The following is an 18,520-nucleotide window of genomic DNA, read 5'->3' as shown; positions in this document are numbered from 1 at the left end:
TCTGTTTTTGCCTTGTGCTATTTTCCCAAAATGAGGTGTTCTTTTGTCATGGTCTTCTTCCAAAGCTGACCAAAAAAACACTTTTTTTTTTAAGTCTAAAGCACTTGCCTTTTTCCTCTTTTCTTTTTTCCAAAAAAAAAAATGGAAGCATAAGAGGAGTATGACAAAATATTCTTCACGTAGCGTGGTTCGACTTAATAATCTCAGAAGATAACGTTGGATATTTTAGACTTAACCTTTCTGCCTAAAAAGCTAAAAATCAAAATGAGGATGAGGAGCATATTTTATGGCTCCAAATGTTGGGAAGGAAAGAATTAGGATACTTTGATTTCAGTGGTGATACTGACAATTTATGGAAAGATTGTGGAAATCTTTGTATGAAAATGGAAAATATTTTTTTTTAATTTTATTGAAGTGTAGTTGATTTACAATGTTGTGTTAATTTCTTCTGTACAGAAAAGTGACTCAGTTATACATATATTTTTTTTCATATCCTTTTCCATTATGGTTTGTCACAGGATATTGAATATAGTTCCCTATGCTATACGGTAGAACCTTGTTGTTTATTCATCCTGTATGTAACAGTTTGCCTTTGCTAATCCCAAACTCCCAATCCATCCCTCCCCTGTCCCCCTCCCCCTTGGCAACCACAGGTCTGTTCTCTATATCTGTGAATCTGTTTTTGTTTCACAGATATGTTGATTTGTATCATATTTTAGATTCCACATATAAGTGACCATATGGTATTTGTCTTTCTCTTTCTGACCTACTTCGCTTAGTATGATCATCTCTAGTTGCATCCATGTTGCTACAAATGGCATTATTTCATTCTTTTTGATGGCTGAGTAATATTCTATTGTGTATGTATATATATATATATATATATATATATATATATACCATACCTTCTTTATCCATTCTTCTGTTGATGGACATGTAGATTGTTTCCATGTCTTGGCTATTGTAAATAGTGCTGCTATGAACATAGGGGTGCATGTATCTTTTCAAATTATAGTTTTATCTGGGTATATGCCCAGGAGTGGGATTTTTGGATCATATGGCAACTCGATATTTTTAGTTTTGTGAGGAACCTCCATACTGTTTTCCATAGTAGCTGCACCAATTTACATTCCCACCAACAGTGTAGGTGGGTTCCCTTTTCTCCACACCCTCTCCAGCATTTGTTATTTGTAGACTTTTTAATGGTGGCCATTCTGACCGGTGTGAGGTGGTAACTCATTGTAGTTTTGATGTTCATTTCTGTAATGATTAGTGGTGTTGAGCATCTTTTCATGTGCCTATTTGCCACCTGTATGTCTTCTTTGGAGAAATGTCTAGGTCTTCTGCCCATTTTTTTGATTAGGTTGTTCGTTTTGTTGTTGTTGAGTTGTATGAGCCATTAGTATATTTTGGAAATTAAGCCCTTGTCAGTTGCATTGTTTGCAAATATTGTCTCCCATTCCACATTCTGTAGGTTGTCTTTTCACTTTGTTTATGGTTACCTTTGCTGTGCAAAAGCTTGTAAGTTTGATTGGGTCCCATTTGTTTAGTTTTGTTTTTATTTCTATTGCCTTGGGAGAGTAACCTAATAAAACTTTGGCATGATTTACGTCAGAGAATGTTTTGCCTGGAAAATATTTTTGAAGTTAGTTAATACCTTATATTGGCAGTTTTTAATTGTTGATTCCTTATTAATTATTGAAAATTTATCTTTGATGTTTCTATAATTCTATTCCTGAAAGAGATTTTCCTTGTTCTTTGGGCATAGGACAATACAGTATTAAGATAAAGAGGGGGCTTCCCTGGTGGTGCAGTGGTTGAGAGTCCGCCTGCCGATGCAGGGGACACAGGTTCATGCCCCGGTCCGGAAAGATCCCACATGCCGCGGAGCGGCTGGGCCCGTGAGCCATGGCCGCTGAGCCTGCGCGTCCGGAGCCTGTGCTCCGCAACGGGAGAGGCCACAACAGTGAGAGGCCTGCGTACTGCAAAAAAAAAAAAAAAAAAAAGATAAAGAGGCACCAATAAAGGATAATTTGTAGGAGTGGAATGCTCGTCCTACTGAGTTATACACTTATTTTGTGTATAACTTGAATATAATGAGAGTTCACATTTCATGAGGACTTATTTTGTGCAAGGCATGTGTAAGAATGATTCCCTTTAGCTCTTCCAATAATCCTGCTAAGTACCTCCTGTTACTAGTCCCATTGGACAGCCGAAGACACTGATTCTCAGAAAGGCTAAGTAGCTTTCAGAAAGTTTCACATTTACTAAGTGATGGAGCTGGGGATGAGCTGTATTCTGTCTGATGGAGCCAGTGCCTTTGATCTCACATTCTTGGCTCACTTATCTTAGAAGAATTAAGGTAGATTTAGACTCACTACTTCTCTTTCTTTAAGTTGCAACATTTATTTTAAGAACAAAGCTAGTTGTTTGAGCTGTCTGTATGATTATTCCATGACTGAGGACATACATTCACACTTTAGAAAGTGTGGCAGCATATACTCTTTATTAATCAACCTGCAGAAGAATTAGCAACCTGAAGAAGTTTAATTAATTGCAGAGGTCATTATCTTCCTCACTTCTTTTTTTCTAATTTGCTCACAGAAGACTCCATCAAGCTGTAATCACTTTGCCATGAAAACGTTGCCCCCTTAAGTCAAGGCATCTGGCCACTGAGCTAACATATTTGTCTTGGGAGCATTTTATACAATGTTGTGATGGCCCTGGCATTCTGTGTTTGCTTCTTCAGGTTTCTTGGAGGCAATTTCCTTTAAGGTCTGCTTCTCTAAACATAATCACTTTATTTTTGGAGTGTTTAGAAATTGGAGCTAGAGAGACTATTTTAACTTCCTTTCATGTGTCTGTGGAAGATGACACAGACAGTCACTTGCCTGTCAGCATGAAGTGAGAAGGTTGTTTTTTAAACTGCTTCTATTCCTTCTTCGTTACATAGTAATAATAATAGCTCGGACAACAACAACAATACTGTCATTGAGCACATCTTAGGGAACTGACACCGTGCTGAAGTTTCATAACTGCACTTTGCTAAGATGTTAGAACACTTATCCACGGTCACTCAGGTCTATCCGACCACAATGGCCTCGTCCTTTCTCAGAGGCACCCTGCTCTCAAGTGTAAATAAAGACTTGAGAATGGGGGAAACAAAAAAAGGTAATCAGGACTCATGCCTGAGTGTTTTCTCTATCTCCAGATACGTTGCATCATTTTAATAAATTGCAGCATCTTGGCATAATGCCCCAACATCACGGGTACTTAAGTGGTGCTTGATGGTGATCATGGTCATGATTATAGCAAAGTTAGCAAGCTGGATCTGCGTGCCTGAAGTTTAATTAGCACTTCAGTGTGCATTTCCTGAGAAAAAAGGAAACCATTATTGTATAATTGTGCGGATTCATGGATTCTAAATATTGGCCATTATTTTACCAAGTTCTCCTTGCTAGTCTGCAGTGTGACATATGTTAATGAAACCAATTCACTGTTATTTTTTCTTCTTCTTTTTCTTCCCAGGACAGTTCTTTAGAGCCAAACGCATAAACAAACAAAAAAATAAGTTCCCAAAAAACCCACCAGTATTTCTGAGACAAAAATATGTTTCTGTTATATATCCACAAAATGCTCTGAAATTTATATTTTGATTTAGCTATAAAAACGTTATTTATTGTGAAATAAGCTTACTAATGTGTTTAAACATGGTTAAGTAAGTAGATTTGGCAGTTAATGAAAAGAAACTCAGCAAAGCCAATTAACTAATTAAAACTATTTCTTGAATTCCTGTATGTGTCCTACCCTCTGAGGCCAAACAAGTCTACCAGACTCTCAGTGCATCGAGGAGTTTACAGCTCTCAGTAGCTTTTATAAATACGTACTGTATAGGTGCAGCAAAGGATTCAGTAGTCACACAGTGTTCCCTAATAAGATGGTAGGCACTATAGAAAATAATTAAAAATAGACTTTTCTAACCTCTGGGTCAATGATTTTCACACAGATCCTCTGCCCCAGCCCGGAAATTCCGAGTCAGTATGCCTGGAATGGTTCCCATGAATTTCCATGTCTAACAACTTTCCAGGTGATGCTGATTCTGCTATTCTGGAAACACCTTTCCACTCACAAGGCTCTTGGTCATTACCTCTAAGTCATGTTCTTTTTCAATCTCATTTGAATTGCAGTTTTTTACATAATCCTACTTATTCATTTTTGGGGGAACTGGCATTTTTAAAATTTATTTTCTTCCACGTTTATTGAGGTATAATGGACATACAACACTGTATAAGTTTAGGGTATACAGCATAATGATTCGACTTGTATGCATCATGAAATGATTACCGCAGTATGTTTAGTGAATATCCATCATCTCATCTACATAGAACATTAAAGAAATAGAAAAATATTTCTTCTTGTGATGAGAACTCTTAGGATTACTCTCTTAACAACTTTCATATGTAACAGACAGCCATGTTAATTACATGCATCATGTTGTACATTACATCCCTGGTACATACTTACCTTATAACTGGAAGTTTGTACCTCTTGACTGCCTTCCTCCAGTTCCCTCTCCCCCCACCTCCGCCTCTGCTAACCACAAAGCTGATCTCTTTCTCTATGAGTTTGTTTTTGAAGTATAATTGACCTACAACACTTTGTAAGTTCCTGTCACACAACATGCTTCAGTTGAATACTTGAATAAGCACCTAGCATTATGTGGAAACTTAGCTTATATTTATAGATGCTTTCCACCTGCCAGACAATGTACTTAGCACTTTATTATTTCACTTAATCTGCATAATGTGAGTATGAAATAGATACTGTTATCTCCACAATGTATAGATGAGGAGACTGAGTCTCAGAGAAATTAGTAACCTCTTGCTTTTAAAGAGCAGGAAGAGGCACAGTGACTATATAAGCACAGGAGACCATATACCCTCCTACCCACTGCAAAAGAAATAGAAGCCACACTTCCTGTAAACTTGTAGTCTCCTTTTCTGGTTTACGTGGTTATTATATTTGTGAAGGAAGATATTTCTAAATTGATCAGTCTACTTCATTTGAATAGTTTGCCAAAGAAGGAAGAGAAGGGAGTCATGACAGAGGGTCCGAGCTAATGCCCTGAAATACTTGCTGGCTATGTGATTGTGGCCAAGTTACTTATACTTCTGAGTTGTAGGTTCCTTATCAGAAAAATAAGGATAATTACAACTGTTTTTCCAGATTGCTTAAGGATTAGAGATAATATCTATAAAATGAATAGCACAGGATATTACCTAAGACAGGTTTGTTTAAAAAAAAAAAAGAGGAGGCGGGAGGTGAAGGAGGAAGAAGAAGCAGCAAATCACAGTTCCCCCTTATATTGTTCATAATGTCAGGAAACAGAAGACAGCTGTACATTTTCTAAGACGTACGGGAAATATCCCTTCCCCCCACACAAAATGAGTTAACACTTGGTCTTACAGAAATAAAATGTCCCCTTCTTTGCTGAAAAATGACTTATGCCTAATTTAATAGTGGTCCCCAAAAGCAAGGCATCCGAATGACAACTCTGAATGGATGGGTTACCGCACGTACAGTAACTGCCAACTGCCAATTATAACGAAAAGGAAACAAGACAGAGGCAGTAAAAATTGGAATGGGACCATTTTAACTGTCCTGGGAAGAACTGGAGACTATAAATGGATCAAGCAGAAACAAACACAATTCAAAGCAGAATTTGAAGAAAATGGAAAACTATGTGTTTCACTTATTTTCATGTTCTGTTTTTTTTCTTGTTCCCATAAGATACACACACACATCAACATATATGTATATTTTTTGACTCCAATATGCTCACTTCTGTAGAATGCTTTAATGTGAAAGGAAGCTTCTGGAATTATACATCTAAAACCTTTTGAAATAGTGTTCACTCTCTACAGGCATGTGTGTATGTATCTATATATATGTATAAGTACATATATGTATATATTTAATAGTTCATTGTTTATTACCCAATATTGCTCTTTAATCTACTTAATGTTTTCCAGTTTTTATTCCTTATCCTTCATACTTCAAAATTATGCTGATGAGTATTCACAGAATCTTCAGGAGAGGTTTATAAATTACTGAATTCACAAACTTCTCAGACCCTGACACACCTGAAGGGATACATGGTTCTCTTCATTTATGATACCAACCCCAACAGAAAATCTCCATTGAGAATTAAAGAGTTCCTATTTATGATTCTCCTTGGAGGCTTGACAAAGAAATTTCTTAAACAATTGTATTGATAAGAAGCAGCAAGGAGGGTCTTGGAGATGAATTTCCAAGCTGCTGTATACTTTACAGAAGGAAGCCTGCACAAACCCTCTCCAGAAAGATGACTTAAGTTTAGCAAACGTATTTGAACTTCAGTTGATTCACTCCCAGCTGAATGCATCAAAGGCTGGCTAGAGCTGCAGCTGGGCATCTTCTCACACTGTGGAAATCGGAGGCTCATTAAACAGTGGTCCGAATGCAACCTCACGATCAAACAGTGATTCAAACCTTTGCATTATCACCAGAACAACCTCTGGAGAAAGATCATAAAGGGAAACTTTGCAAAGAAACTATATAGGGCTTAAGTGTCATCAAATCTAGATTCTATCATAGTCTTAGTGTACTTCCAAAATACATATTTTTTCTAGACTTTACTCTTTTCTCTAATTCTCTATCTATGCAGCATACACTAATGAAAGCCAGTGCAGATATATACCAGCATGTACACACTGCTATTACTCCTGCAGGCAAAGACACAGACACTGCTTTAAAAGAGAAGGAGAAATTCATGCCAGTTTTCTGATAAATGCTCCAGAATTAAACATTTGAAGTTAAGAAAAATAACTTTTTCTTTTTTTTTTTTTCATTTTCATGGTGCTCCTGTGTTATTTTTGGTAAGGGCTATCAACAGTGACCTTCTATTGCTGATGACTCAGCATTTTCAGTACCTTGGCATTACCTCTGAAAGTTACGTTTCCAGGAAAGCAATTTACCCCAATGTTTACGACTTGTCCTCAGCTCCAAGTGCTTCATCAGCCTTTCCTCACAGTCTGTAACATGCACATGACAACCTCTATTTGTCTCTGGAGGGCATGTGTAATGATCACGACCCTGAGGCTGCCCAGTGCTTTCCTTTGACTCACAACTGAAAGCCAGAGGAGAAAGATGATAATTTCCTATATTCCGGATTGCAAATTCTGGCTGCTTCTGTTAAATTGATACTGGCTCTTGTCAGAAGCCAGTAATTCATTACTCAGGGACTTGTGGAGTATTTCACCCCTGTGTGCAGTGAGCTTTTATATCACTCAGAACCATTCTGATTTCCACAACCACATCAGGTCCTGTAACAGAAGGTATCTCATTTCATTCAGGTTAGCAGCAAATGACAATCCTATAGAAGCAGTCTTTGAGCTGCTCCACTTTTTAAAATTTAATGTTTGTTATCGTTCTTTTTTATGCAGTACAATTTCTGACTCTCACTAACACCAATCTGAAATACAAAATAAGGGTTCCATTGCTCTCAATGTCTCTGTCTATGCTTGTCTTTCTCTCTCCCTCTCTCTCTCTACCTGTCTTTTTTTTTTTTTTAAACATCTTTATTGGGGTATAATTGCTTTACAATGGTGTGTTAGTTTCTGCTTTATAACAAAGTGAATCAGTTATACATATACATATGTTCCCATATCTCTTCCCTCTTGCGTCTCCCTCCCTCCCACCCTCTCTACCTGTCTTTATCTCTACTTTATAATATACATTCTCAGAAAAAATTATGTAATAAGCCCCATAAATTAATCACCCAACTTCAATATTGATCGCCCAGCTTCAGTAGTTATCTACATATGACAGTTTTACTCATTTCTTCTTCCCCAGTTCTTATCCCTTCTCCTATAAGTGACTTTATAAAAGTATATCCCACACTTTGTATCATTTCACCCATAAATACTTTTATATATCTTCCTAAGAAATAAGACTAATTACAGTGACAACAGAAAAACCGCAGTATTTTTTACACCTTGAAGGAGGATGATTTTCAAAAAATTAAAAACATGACTCTCATACAAAGTGTCAAAAATTAATTAACTCATTTATGATTAAAGCAGCATGATTGTAAGGTTCAAGGAGAATTGGAGAGGACAGAGAACTTCTAGCAAGGATGGAATATCAATTGTTTTATTTGGATTAGATTCAATTCATGCTCCCATTGTAAACAACTAAAAGAAAAGCAAAATATATAAAACAACAGTTTTTAGACATTGGTCAATAGGTAGCATGGAACCATGATCCTAAGGGAAGAAAACCAAATGAGGTGAGCCTTACAATCACCATGGCTTTCTGGATAGAGAATTTTCTGGATTATGGTGCCAGGAATGATACCCCAACAAGAATATAGTGAAACGGCAGAAATCAGAGGTCTGAGAGGTAGAGGAGGCTGAAATCTGAAGGGCAAAATATTGAAGAGAGTGGAGCTAGGCAAAGAAAGAAATCTAGATATCCATATAGGGGTCCCTTTAAGTCTTTGGTTAAAACTAATTTGCACATGCATGGAGTGAAGCTCCATGAGTTCAGACAAAGAATGACTCCTGGGAAGCTGCAAGGTGTACACATTCCGAAGGTCACATAAGTCTGGGAGATATTTCAATTCTACCGAGCCAGTGCAGAGATACCTCTTCAAGCCCTCAGGCCGTTTGACAATGACCTGACAAGGGTTATGCCCTAGAAGAAGGGCTAAATTAGCCCTTGTGTAAAGTCTACTCTACAATTACCCTAATGAAATTTAGACAAACCTTAGAAGGATCAAGGAGATCCACCAGTAACTTTACTGCCTTCCAGAACAAACTTCAACACACTTAAATGGAAGACAAAATTTGTTTTAATTAAAAAAAATAAAAATTGAACAGTGTAACATTCACAATGTCTAAGAGTGATTTGTGACTAGAAGAAGGCATGATCTGGGCTTAGGCACTGCTAATAATATTTTGTTTTTTGAGCTCTGATCTGATGTCTAATTAAACTATTGAATGTTTATATATATATATATATATATATATATATATATATATATATATATATCTCGCATTCAGCATGTTTTCTAAATTTTCTTATTAATTCTGGTAGCTTTCTTTATTGGTTCATGTATTTAGGTTTTCCTCATCATATAATCATACAACCTATATATAATCATATAATCTGAAAATAACTATTTTTATCTAGCTTTTTTATATTTATATCATTTTATTCTGGACATATTTTATTAGAAGGAACTTTCTAAATAATGCTAAAAATCAAATAAAAATTATTTCAGTTTTTTACTGGTTTCAATCATAATGTGATGCTTGAGCCATTCTTTTAAATAGAAGTTTAGTTGATTTACAACATTATATTAGTTTCAGGTGTACAGCATAGTGATTCAGTATTTTTCTAGATTATACTCCATTGAAAGTTATTATAAGATAATGGCTGTAATTCCCTATACTATACCATATATCCTTATTACTTATCTATTTTATACATAGTAGTTTGTATCTCTTAATCTCATACCCCTAACGTGCCCCTCTCTACTTCCTTCTCTCCATTGGTAACCACTAGTTCGTCTTCTGTATTTGTGAGTCTTTTCTCTTTTGCTAAGTACATTCATTTGCATCATTTTTTAGATTCCATATGTAAGTGATATCTTACATTATTTGTCTTTCTCTGACTTATTTAACTAAGCATAATATTCTCTAGGTTCATCCACATTGCTACAAATGGCAGAATTTCATTCATTCTTTTTTATGGCTGAGTAATATTTCATTGTATATATAAAATACATCTTCTTTATCCATTCGTCTGTTGATGGACATTTGGGTTGTTTCCTTATCTTGGATATTGTAAATAGTGTTGATATGAACATTGGGGTGCATTCATCTTTTTGAATTACTGTTTTAGTTGGGTTTTCTTCTGGATATATAGCCAGGAGTGGAATTGCTGGTTTGTATGGTAGTTCTACTTTTAGTTTTTTGAGGAATCTGCATACTGTTTTTGATAGTGGCTGCACTAATTTACATTCCCAGCAACAGTGTACAAAGGTTTCCTTTTCTCCATATCCTTGCCAACATTTGTTATTTGCAGACATTTTGATGATAGCCATGCTACAGGTGTGAAGTGATATCTCATTGTGGTTTTGATTCACATTTCTCTAATAGTGACATTGAGAATCTTTTCATGCGCCTCTTAGCCATCTGTATGTCTTCTTTGGAAAAACATCTATTCAGTTCTTTTGCCCATCTTTTTGATTGGGTTGTTTGTTTTGTTGATATTGTGCTCTATGAACTGTTTATATATTTTGGATATTAACCCCTTGTTGGTCATATCATTTACATGTATTTTCTCCCATTCTGCAGGTTGTCTTTTTGTTTTGTCAGTGGTTTCCACTGTTACGTAAAAACTTTTCAGTTTGTCCCATTTGTTTATTTTTGCTTTCATTTCTTTTGCTTTAGGAGATACATCCAAAAAATATTGCTATGATTTATGTCAAAGAGTGTTCTTGCCTATGTTCACTTCTATGAGTTTTATGGTTTCAGATCTTACATTTAGATCTTTAATCCATTTTGAGTTTATTTTTGTATATGGTGTGAGGTAATGTTCCAATCTCATTGTTATGCATGTAGCTGTCCAGTTTTCCCAGCACCACTTATTGAAGAGATTGTCTTTTCTCTCTTGTATATTCTGGCCTCCTTTGCTGTAGATTAATTGACTGTAGGTGCATGGGTTTATTTCTGGGCTCTCTATTTTGTTCCGTTGATCTATGTTTTTGTGCCAGCACCATGATGTTTTTATTCCCGTAACTTTGCAGTACAATCTGAAGTCAGGGAGGGTGATACCTCCAGCTTTGTTCTTCTTTCTCAAGATTACTTTGGCAATGAGAGGTCTTTTGTGATTCCATATGAATTTTAGGATTATTTGTGCTAGTTCTGTAAAAAACGTCATGGGTACTTTGATTGGTATTGCATTAAATCTGTAGATTGCTTTGGGCAGTATGGCCATTTTAATAATATTAATTCTTCCAATCCAAGAGCACGAGGATATCTTTCCATTTCTTTATATCATCTTCAATTTCCTTTATCAATGTTTTATAGTTTTCAGAGTACAGGCCTTTCATCTCTTGGTTAAGTTTATTCATAGGTATTTTATTCTTTTTGATGTGATTTTAAATGGGATTTTTTTTTTTACTTTCTTATTCTGATAGTTCATTATTAGCATATAGAAAAGCAACAAACTTCTGTATATTAATATTGAATGCTGCAACCTTGCTGAATTCATTTATTAATTTGAATAGTTTTGGGGTAGAGATTTTAGAGTTTTCTGTATAAAGTATCATGTCATCTGCTAATAGTGACAGTTTTACTTCTTCTTTTCCAATTTGAATGCCTTTTATTTTCTTTTTTTCTTGTATGGTTGCTGTGTCTAGGATTTCCAATACTATGTTAAATGGTAGCGGGGGAGAGGTGAGAATGGGTATCTTTGTCTTTTTCCTGAATTTAGATGAAAGGTTTTCAGTTTTTCACTGCTGAGGATGATGTTAGCCGTGTGTTTGTCATAAATGGCTTTTATTATGTTGAGATAAATTCCCTCTATACCAACTTTGATGAGAGTTTTTATCATGAATAAATATTGAATTTTGTCAAATGCTTTTCCTGCATCTATTGAGATGATCTTGTGATATTTATCCTTCCTTTTGTTAATGTAGTGTATCACATTAGTTGATTTGTGAATCTTGATCTATCTTTATAACTCTGAAATAAATCCCACTTGATCATGTTGTATGATCCTTTTTACATATTGTTGGATTTGGTTTGCTAATATTTTGTTGAGGATTTTTTGCATCTATATTCATCAGAATAATTGGCCTGTAATTTTATTTTTTTTTGTAGTGTCTTTGTCTGGTTTTGGTATCATGGCAAAGATGGCCTTGTAGAATGAATTTGGGAATGTTCCAGCCTCTTCAATTTTTTGAAATAGTTTGAGAAGGATAAGTATTAGTTCTTCTTTGTATGTTTAGTACAATTCCCCTGTGGAGCCTTCTGGTCAGTCCTGGACTTTTGTTTGCTAGGAATTTTTGTATTCACTTTCATTACTAGTGATCAGTCTCTTCAAATGATCTGTTTCTTCTTGATTCAGTCTTGTCAGGCTGTAGCTTTCTCGAAATTTGTCCATTTCTTCTAGGTTGTCCAATTTGTTGACATAATAACTGTTTGTAGTATTGTCTTATGATTTTTTGTATTTCTGTTGTATCATTTTTCATTCCTTCTCTTTCATTTCTTATTTTGTTTATTTGTCCCCTTCTCTTTTCTTCTTGGTGAGCCTGGCAAAAGGTTTATGAATACTGTTTATCTTTTTAAAAAAACCTGCTCTTGGTTTCACTGATCTTTTCTATTTTTTTAATCATTATTTTATTTCTTCTCTTATCTTTATTGTTTTCTTCCTTCTGCTGACTTTGGGATTTGTTTGTTCTTTTTCTGGTTCTTTTAGGTCGTAAGTTAGGTTGTTTATTTGGGATTTTTCTTGTTTCTTGAGGAAGGCCTGCATTGCTATAAACTTCGTTCTTAGAACTGCTTATGCTGCATCCCATAGATTTTGGAGTATTGTGTTTCCATTTTCATTTGTCTTGAGGTATTTTCTGATTTCTTCTTTGGTTTTTTTCATTAACCCATTGGTTCTTTAGTAGCATGTTGTTTGGACACCATGTTTTTGTTATTTTCCCATTTTTCTTCCTCTAACTGATTTCTAGTTTCATAACTGTTGTCAGAAAGAGGCTTGATATAATTTCTATCCTCTTAAATTTGTTGAGATTTGTTTTGTGGTTTAGCATGTATTCTATCCTGTAGAGTATCCCACGTGCTCTTGAAAAGAACGTGTATTCTGTTGTTTTGGGGTGTAATGTCTTGTAGATGTCCATTAAGTCCTATGGTCTAATGTGTCATTTAAGACTGCTGTTGTCCTATTGCTGTTTTTTTTTGTTTTGTTTTATTTGTTTTTTTTCAGTCTGGATGATCTCTCCATTGATGTAAGTGTGGTGTTAAAATTCCCGACTATTTTTCTATTTTTTGTATCATTGTGAATTTCTCCTTTTATGACTATTATTATTTGCTTTATATATTTAGGTACTCCCATACTTGGTGCATATATTTTAATGAGTGTAATACCCTCTTCTTGTATTTGTCCCTTTATCATTATATAATGCCCTTCTTTGTCTTTTGTAATAGCCTTTGTTTTAAAGTCTGTTTTGTCTGATATGAGTATTGCTACCCCTGCTTTCTTTTCATTTTCACTTTTCACTTTCACATTTTCACTTTTCTTTTCATCTTTTCTTTTCATTTTCACTTTCAGTCTGTCTGTTTCTTTAGCTCTAAAGTGAGTCTCTTGTAGGCAGCACATTGAATGGTCTTTTTTATTTATCCAATCAGCCACCCAATGTCTTTTGATTGGAAGATATAGTCCATTGACATTTAAAGTAATTATTGATAGGTATGTACTTTTGCCATTTCATTACTTGTTTTCTGGTTGTTTTTGTAGCTCTTCCTGTTCATGTCTTCTTTTTGTTTCTTCCCTTGTTGATTGATAATTTTCTTTAGCAATATGTTTGTGTTCCTTTGTTTTTGTTTAACTGTTGTAGGTTTTGAGTTGTGGTTACCATGGAGTTCATATACATTGACCTCTAACTATATCTACTTGTTTCAAATTGGTAATCATTTAAGTTCAAACAGATTCTAAAAGGTCTACATTTTTTACTCCCCTCCCCCACATTTTGTAGTTTTGATGTCATGTTTTACATCTTCATGCTTATCCCTTAACTGTCTCTTGTATAGTTGCTTTTACAACTTTTTTTGTCTTTTAATCTTCATAATGGCTTATTTAAGTGGTTGATCCTCAATCACTACTATAAATTTGCCTTTCCCAGTGGAATTTTCCCTTTCCTGTAGATTCTTACTTTTTTCCTACTTAGGGAAGACCTTCTAACATTTCTTTTAGGCTAGGTTAGGATCGATGAACTCTTAGTTTTTACTTGTCTGAGATATTCCTTATCTCTCTTTCTATTCTAACTGATAATCTTGCTGAGTAGGGTACCCTAGGTGCAGGATTTTCCTTTTCAGCACTTTGAATATTTCATGACACTCCTTTCTGGCCTCCAAAGTTTCTGTGGAGAAATCAGCTGATAACTTTATGGGGATACCCTTGTATGTGACACTTTGTTTTTCTTCTTGCTACCTTTAGAATTCTCTCTTTATCTTTAACTTTTGCCATTTTAATTATGATATGTCTCTCTGTTGGTCTGTTTTGGTTCATCTTGTTGGGGATCATCTGTGCTCCCTGTACCCAGATATCTGTTTTCTTCAGTTTTGGGAAGTTTTCAGCCATAATTTCCTCAAATACATTTTTGATCCCCTTCTCTCTCTCTTCTCCTCCTGGACCCCTATAATGTGAATTTTGGTATGCTTAATGTTATCTCATAGATCTCTTAAATTGTTTTTTTTAATTTATTTTCCTTTAATATATTTATTTATTTATTCTTGCTGTGTTGGGTCTTCATTGCTGTGTGCGGGCTTTCTCTAGTTGCAGTGAGTGGGGGCTACTCTTCACTGTGGTACGCGGGCTTCTCATGGCGGTGGCTTCTCTTTGTTGCAGAGTATGGGCTCTAGGCATGCGGCTTCAGTAGTTGTGGCGTGCGGGCTCAGTAGTTGTGGCTCGCGGGCTCTAGAGTGTAGGCTCAGTAGTTGTGGCACATGAGCTTAGTTGCTCCACTGCATGCGGGATATTCCCAGACCAGGGATCGAACCCGTGTCCCCTGCATTGGCAGGCAGATTCTTAACCACTGCTCTACCAGGGAAGTCCTGTTTTTATTTTTTTAATTTGTTTTCTTTTTGCTGTTCTGATTGGATGATTTCCATCGTTCTGCTTCCAGATCACTTTATGCCTTCTTTATTGCTTAGTCTGCTATTCATTCCTTCCTGTGTGTTTTTTATTTCAGCTACTGAATTCTTCATTTATGATTTTGTCTTTTTTATATTTTCTATTTCCTTTCTTATTAACACATTCATTGTGGACATCAGTTCTTTTCCTTAATTCAGTTAACATTTTGATTACCAATGCCTTGGATTCTTTATCTGGTAAAATGTTTATTTCTGTATCATTATGTATTTTTTCAGGGGTTTTCTCTTGCTCTTTCAGTTGAGACTAGTTCCTCTGCCTTTTCATTTGGCTTAACTTTCTCTGCCTTTCATGAATATAGCAGTCTTGAAAGGTGTTCTTATGTGGGAGCACCCCTGTACAGACTGCATGTGCCCAGTGTCATTGGTGGGAGAGCTGGATTTGATGTGGATGCAAGTCACATCTTTCCTCAGGGTTGCTGGCAGCTTTTGCCTGGTAGGGGCTAGGTGCTAGAGCTGGTGCCAGATGTTGGGCAGGACTTCCCCTCTGTTCAAGGGCCATCACTGCACTGTCAAGGGTGGGGTCTGATCCCAAGTTTCTAGAGCAGAAGCTCTGAGAGTTGGCCCCAAGCTGGTTCTGTTCCCTTTAAATGTATGTTTTTCCCTCTCCCTGTACCAGGACCCTTACCTCAGAGGGGCAGAGTGTTGAAGCAAGAGGGGCCCATGCAGGCTTTTGGCTCATATCAGCAGCAGACAGAGGTTAGACATACTTCCTGTACAGGTGCTCATGGCTCCATTCAGATGCAGCCTGAGGTGCAAGTCCCCTTGGTCCTTCAGAGCTAATCACTGCCCCCAGCCTCTGTTGCCCCTGCCCTTTTGTGGAACTGCTCCACAGGGTAGGCAGGGCCCCTGTAGACTCTTGGCTTATATCAGGGGGTGAGCTGTGGTGGAGCAGCTGCCATCAGAGATCTGGGCTCCTGCTGAGGCATTGCTTGTGTAAACACCACCAATGGCCACCGCCTCCCCACCCAGGCTCCTCCCTGGGATCGGGTCGCCTCTGCGTCCTATGGTCAAGTCCTTTCCCTGCTTGTGGCCACCCCAAATCCAGTGTCACAGCATGGAGTGAGTGGAGCTGGAGTGTTCATTTGTCTCAGGCTGGGGCATGTGTCAGGGCAGCCCAGGGAAACCAGCAGCCGCTAAAGCCAGACCCCTCTCCATCCTGCCTTGGGGGCTAGCCAGCCCCACACATTCCTCATGAGCAGAGTCCAGGCTTCTAACAGCCCTTCTTTTATTCCCAGTTGTCCTCCAACCAGCCAAGGGGGCTTGTCTCCACTCCATATTATCCCTTGAGTTAATTGTGAGAATAATATACATATATTTCAGTAAGTTTTAAAATTTCCCTTGGGGAGGAGGCTTTCTGTATCTGTTGTTGTATCTCCTTTCATTTTCATCTCATTTATTTTTTTTCTCTTCATTTATTTTGGCTAGATATGCCAGAAGTTTGTCTATTTTAGTTTTAATTTTTTTCTCTCAATTCTAGTCTTTTTATTTTCTAGCTTATTTTTGTTTGTTGTACTTAATCTGTTTGGGGGGGGTTTAAGGTGCATATTTTTCCAACTAGAATAAAGCACTTGTTAATGTGTGTTAATACTGCATTTTGTAGTAATGAAAACATTCAAGGATGTTAATATCAAGGATATTATAGGATTTATTTATAATAGAATTGGGCAGGGTGAGACCAGCTGGAATATTAAGAGTTTTGCTCTGACCTTAAGTTTGATATGAAGTATTCCCATTTTCAGTGTTATCTAAAAAGCTCATCAAAATACAGATGTTCTGTGTCTTACATATACTTTGTAAAACAGCTGTTTACGTTTTTAAATTTCAAAGCTTTTCCTACTTATTTAATCTTTTTTTATTTATTTCTATTTCCATTTAAAAAAAAGTGGTTTGCAAATGTAAACTAGATAGCTAGTGGGAAGCAGGCACATAGCACAGGGAGATCAGCTCAGTGCTTTGTGACCACCTAGAGGGGTGGGATAGGGAGAGTGGGAGGGAGATGCAAGAGGGAGGAGATATGGGGATATGTGTATATATATAGCTGATTCACTTTGTTATATAGCAGAAACTAACATTGTAAAGCAATTATACTCCAAGCAAGATGTTAAAAAAAAATGTGGTTTGCTTAGGAGACTTGTGTGTGATATTTGTTGATGTCAACAAATATTGACATATGCTTTTTTCAAGAATATGCTATGCTTGAAAAAAAATGAGTTACTGCCTTTCTTAGGATACATGCACATATATGGAAAAATTCAGCTCTATTTATAGTAGTTTTCAATATTCTTGTGTCCATATTTGTCATTAGCCATTTGAAAAGTTATAGACTGACAGTGGTCTACTAGAGCATGCTATTATGATTGTATTTCTGTCAGATTCTCCTTGCTTTTATAATTGTGTTTCATTTCTGTAGTTTGATACCATGGTATTTAGCACAATAAACTTCATAAATGTTTGCTTCAATGGATCTTTTTCATCAAAACTTTGCCTTCTTATTCTATTTTGTCTTCCTTCTACTTTACTTTCTTTTTATTTGTGTTATCTTCACTCAATATTTTCTATGCTATTTTCTTTTGAAAAAGACTTCTATTACAAGTATACATTCATTTTCTTTGGCTTTTCATAGGACCGTTTAAAATTTATTCTAATTTTTAAAACTGGCGTCTGTTGTGTCTTATGCTTTAAAAGAAGGATCCTTGAAGTTTTGACTGTTTCCATTTGCTTTCATTTTTCTATGCACTTGCATAATTTAACATTACTACTTTCTTTCATTTTTATAAACAATATTGAATATATATCTCTGTTTTAAACTTGTGAAAAATATTAAATTATGAACCCTGTATATCAAAGATATTTAGCTTGTTTTATTTCTTCCCCAAACTTCCTATCTTTGTCAATATAATCTGATATTATAGGTAGGTGATTTTTTTGTCAGTTTCTGTATCTTACATAATCACATAGTATTTGTAGATTTCAACATAGGAAATGTTAATCTTTTTCTCTTTTCCTATTAGACCATTTTTGCTTTTAAGAGCACGTTACACTCTAATTGTTGTGTTTTAATTATATCACCTCAAGTAAGTTGAAATGAAACCTCATGTTTCTCTTTACTTCATTTTAATAAAATTTCAAGTTCAAGTGTTTTAGTGTATTCTAAGCCCATAACCATTTTTCCTACACTACCTCTCATTTTCACCTATTACTAGATGCTTCTTTATCCGTGTTGCATTATTCTATTATCCACTGTTGTATGGCTTAGGTCTTTATATCTGCATTTTCCCTTTCCAATTCTAGGAAACTTTTAATAATCTTCTGATGAGGTATAAGTGTAATACATTAAAATGCACAACTCTTAAGGTTACAACTTGATGCATTTTTACTTTTTATGCATCTGATTAAGCACCAAACACATCAAAGTATAGGCTAATTTCAGTACCCTATAGGTACCTTAATGCCACTTTTCAGTTTATATGCCTAGTTCCCTGCCCCAAGGTAGTCACTCTCTGTACTTCTTTCACACCTATTCCTTTTGC

The 18,520-nt window shown here is 36.0% G+C and overlaps 1 protein-coding gene across 1 annotated transcript in view; it reads left to right on the top strand.

The window, feature by feature from the left end:
- The window catches only part of THSD7B (thrombospondin type 1 domain containing 7B), a 765,597-nt gene that overhangs the window by 668,044 nt on the left and 79,033 nt on the right, over positions 1 to 18,520 (top strand). The window lies entirely within an intron of this gene.

Source organism: Aethalodelphis obliquidens, unplaced genomic scaffold (genome assembly GCF_003676395.1).
Source record: "Aethalodelphis obliquidens isolate GAN/ISIS:26980383/991018 unplaced genomic scaffold, ASM367639v1 scaffold2, whole genome shotgun sequence".
Lineage (NCBI taxonomy): Eukaryota > Metazoa > Chordata > Mammalia > Artiodactyla > Delphinidae > Aethalodelphis > Aethalodelphis obliquidens.
Note: the sequence above shows the minus strand (reverse complement) of the source record. Positions and strands in the feature narration are given on the sequence as shown.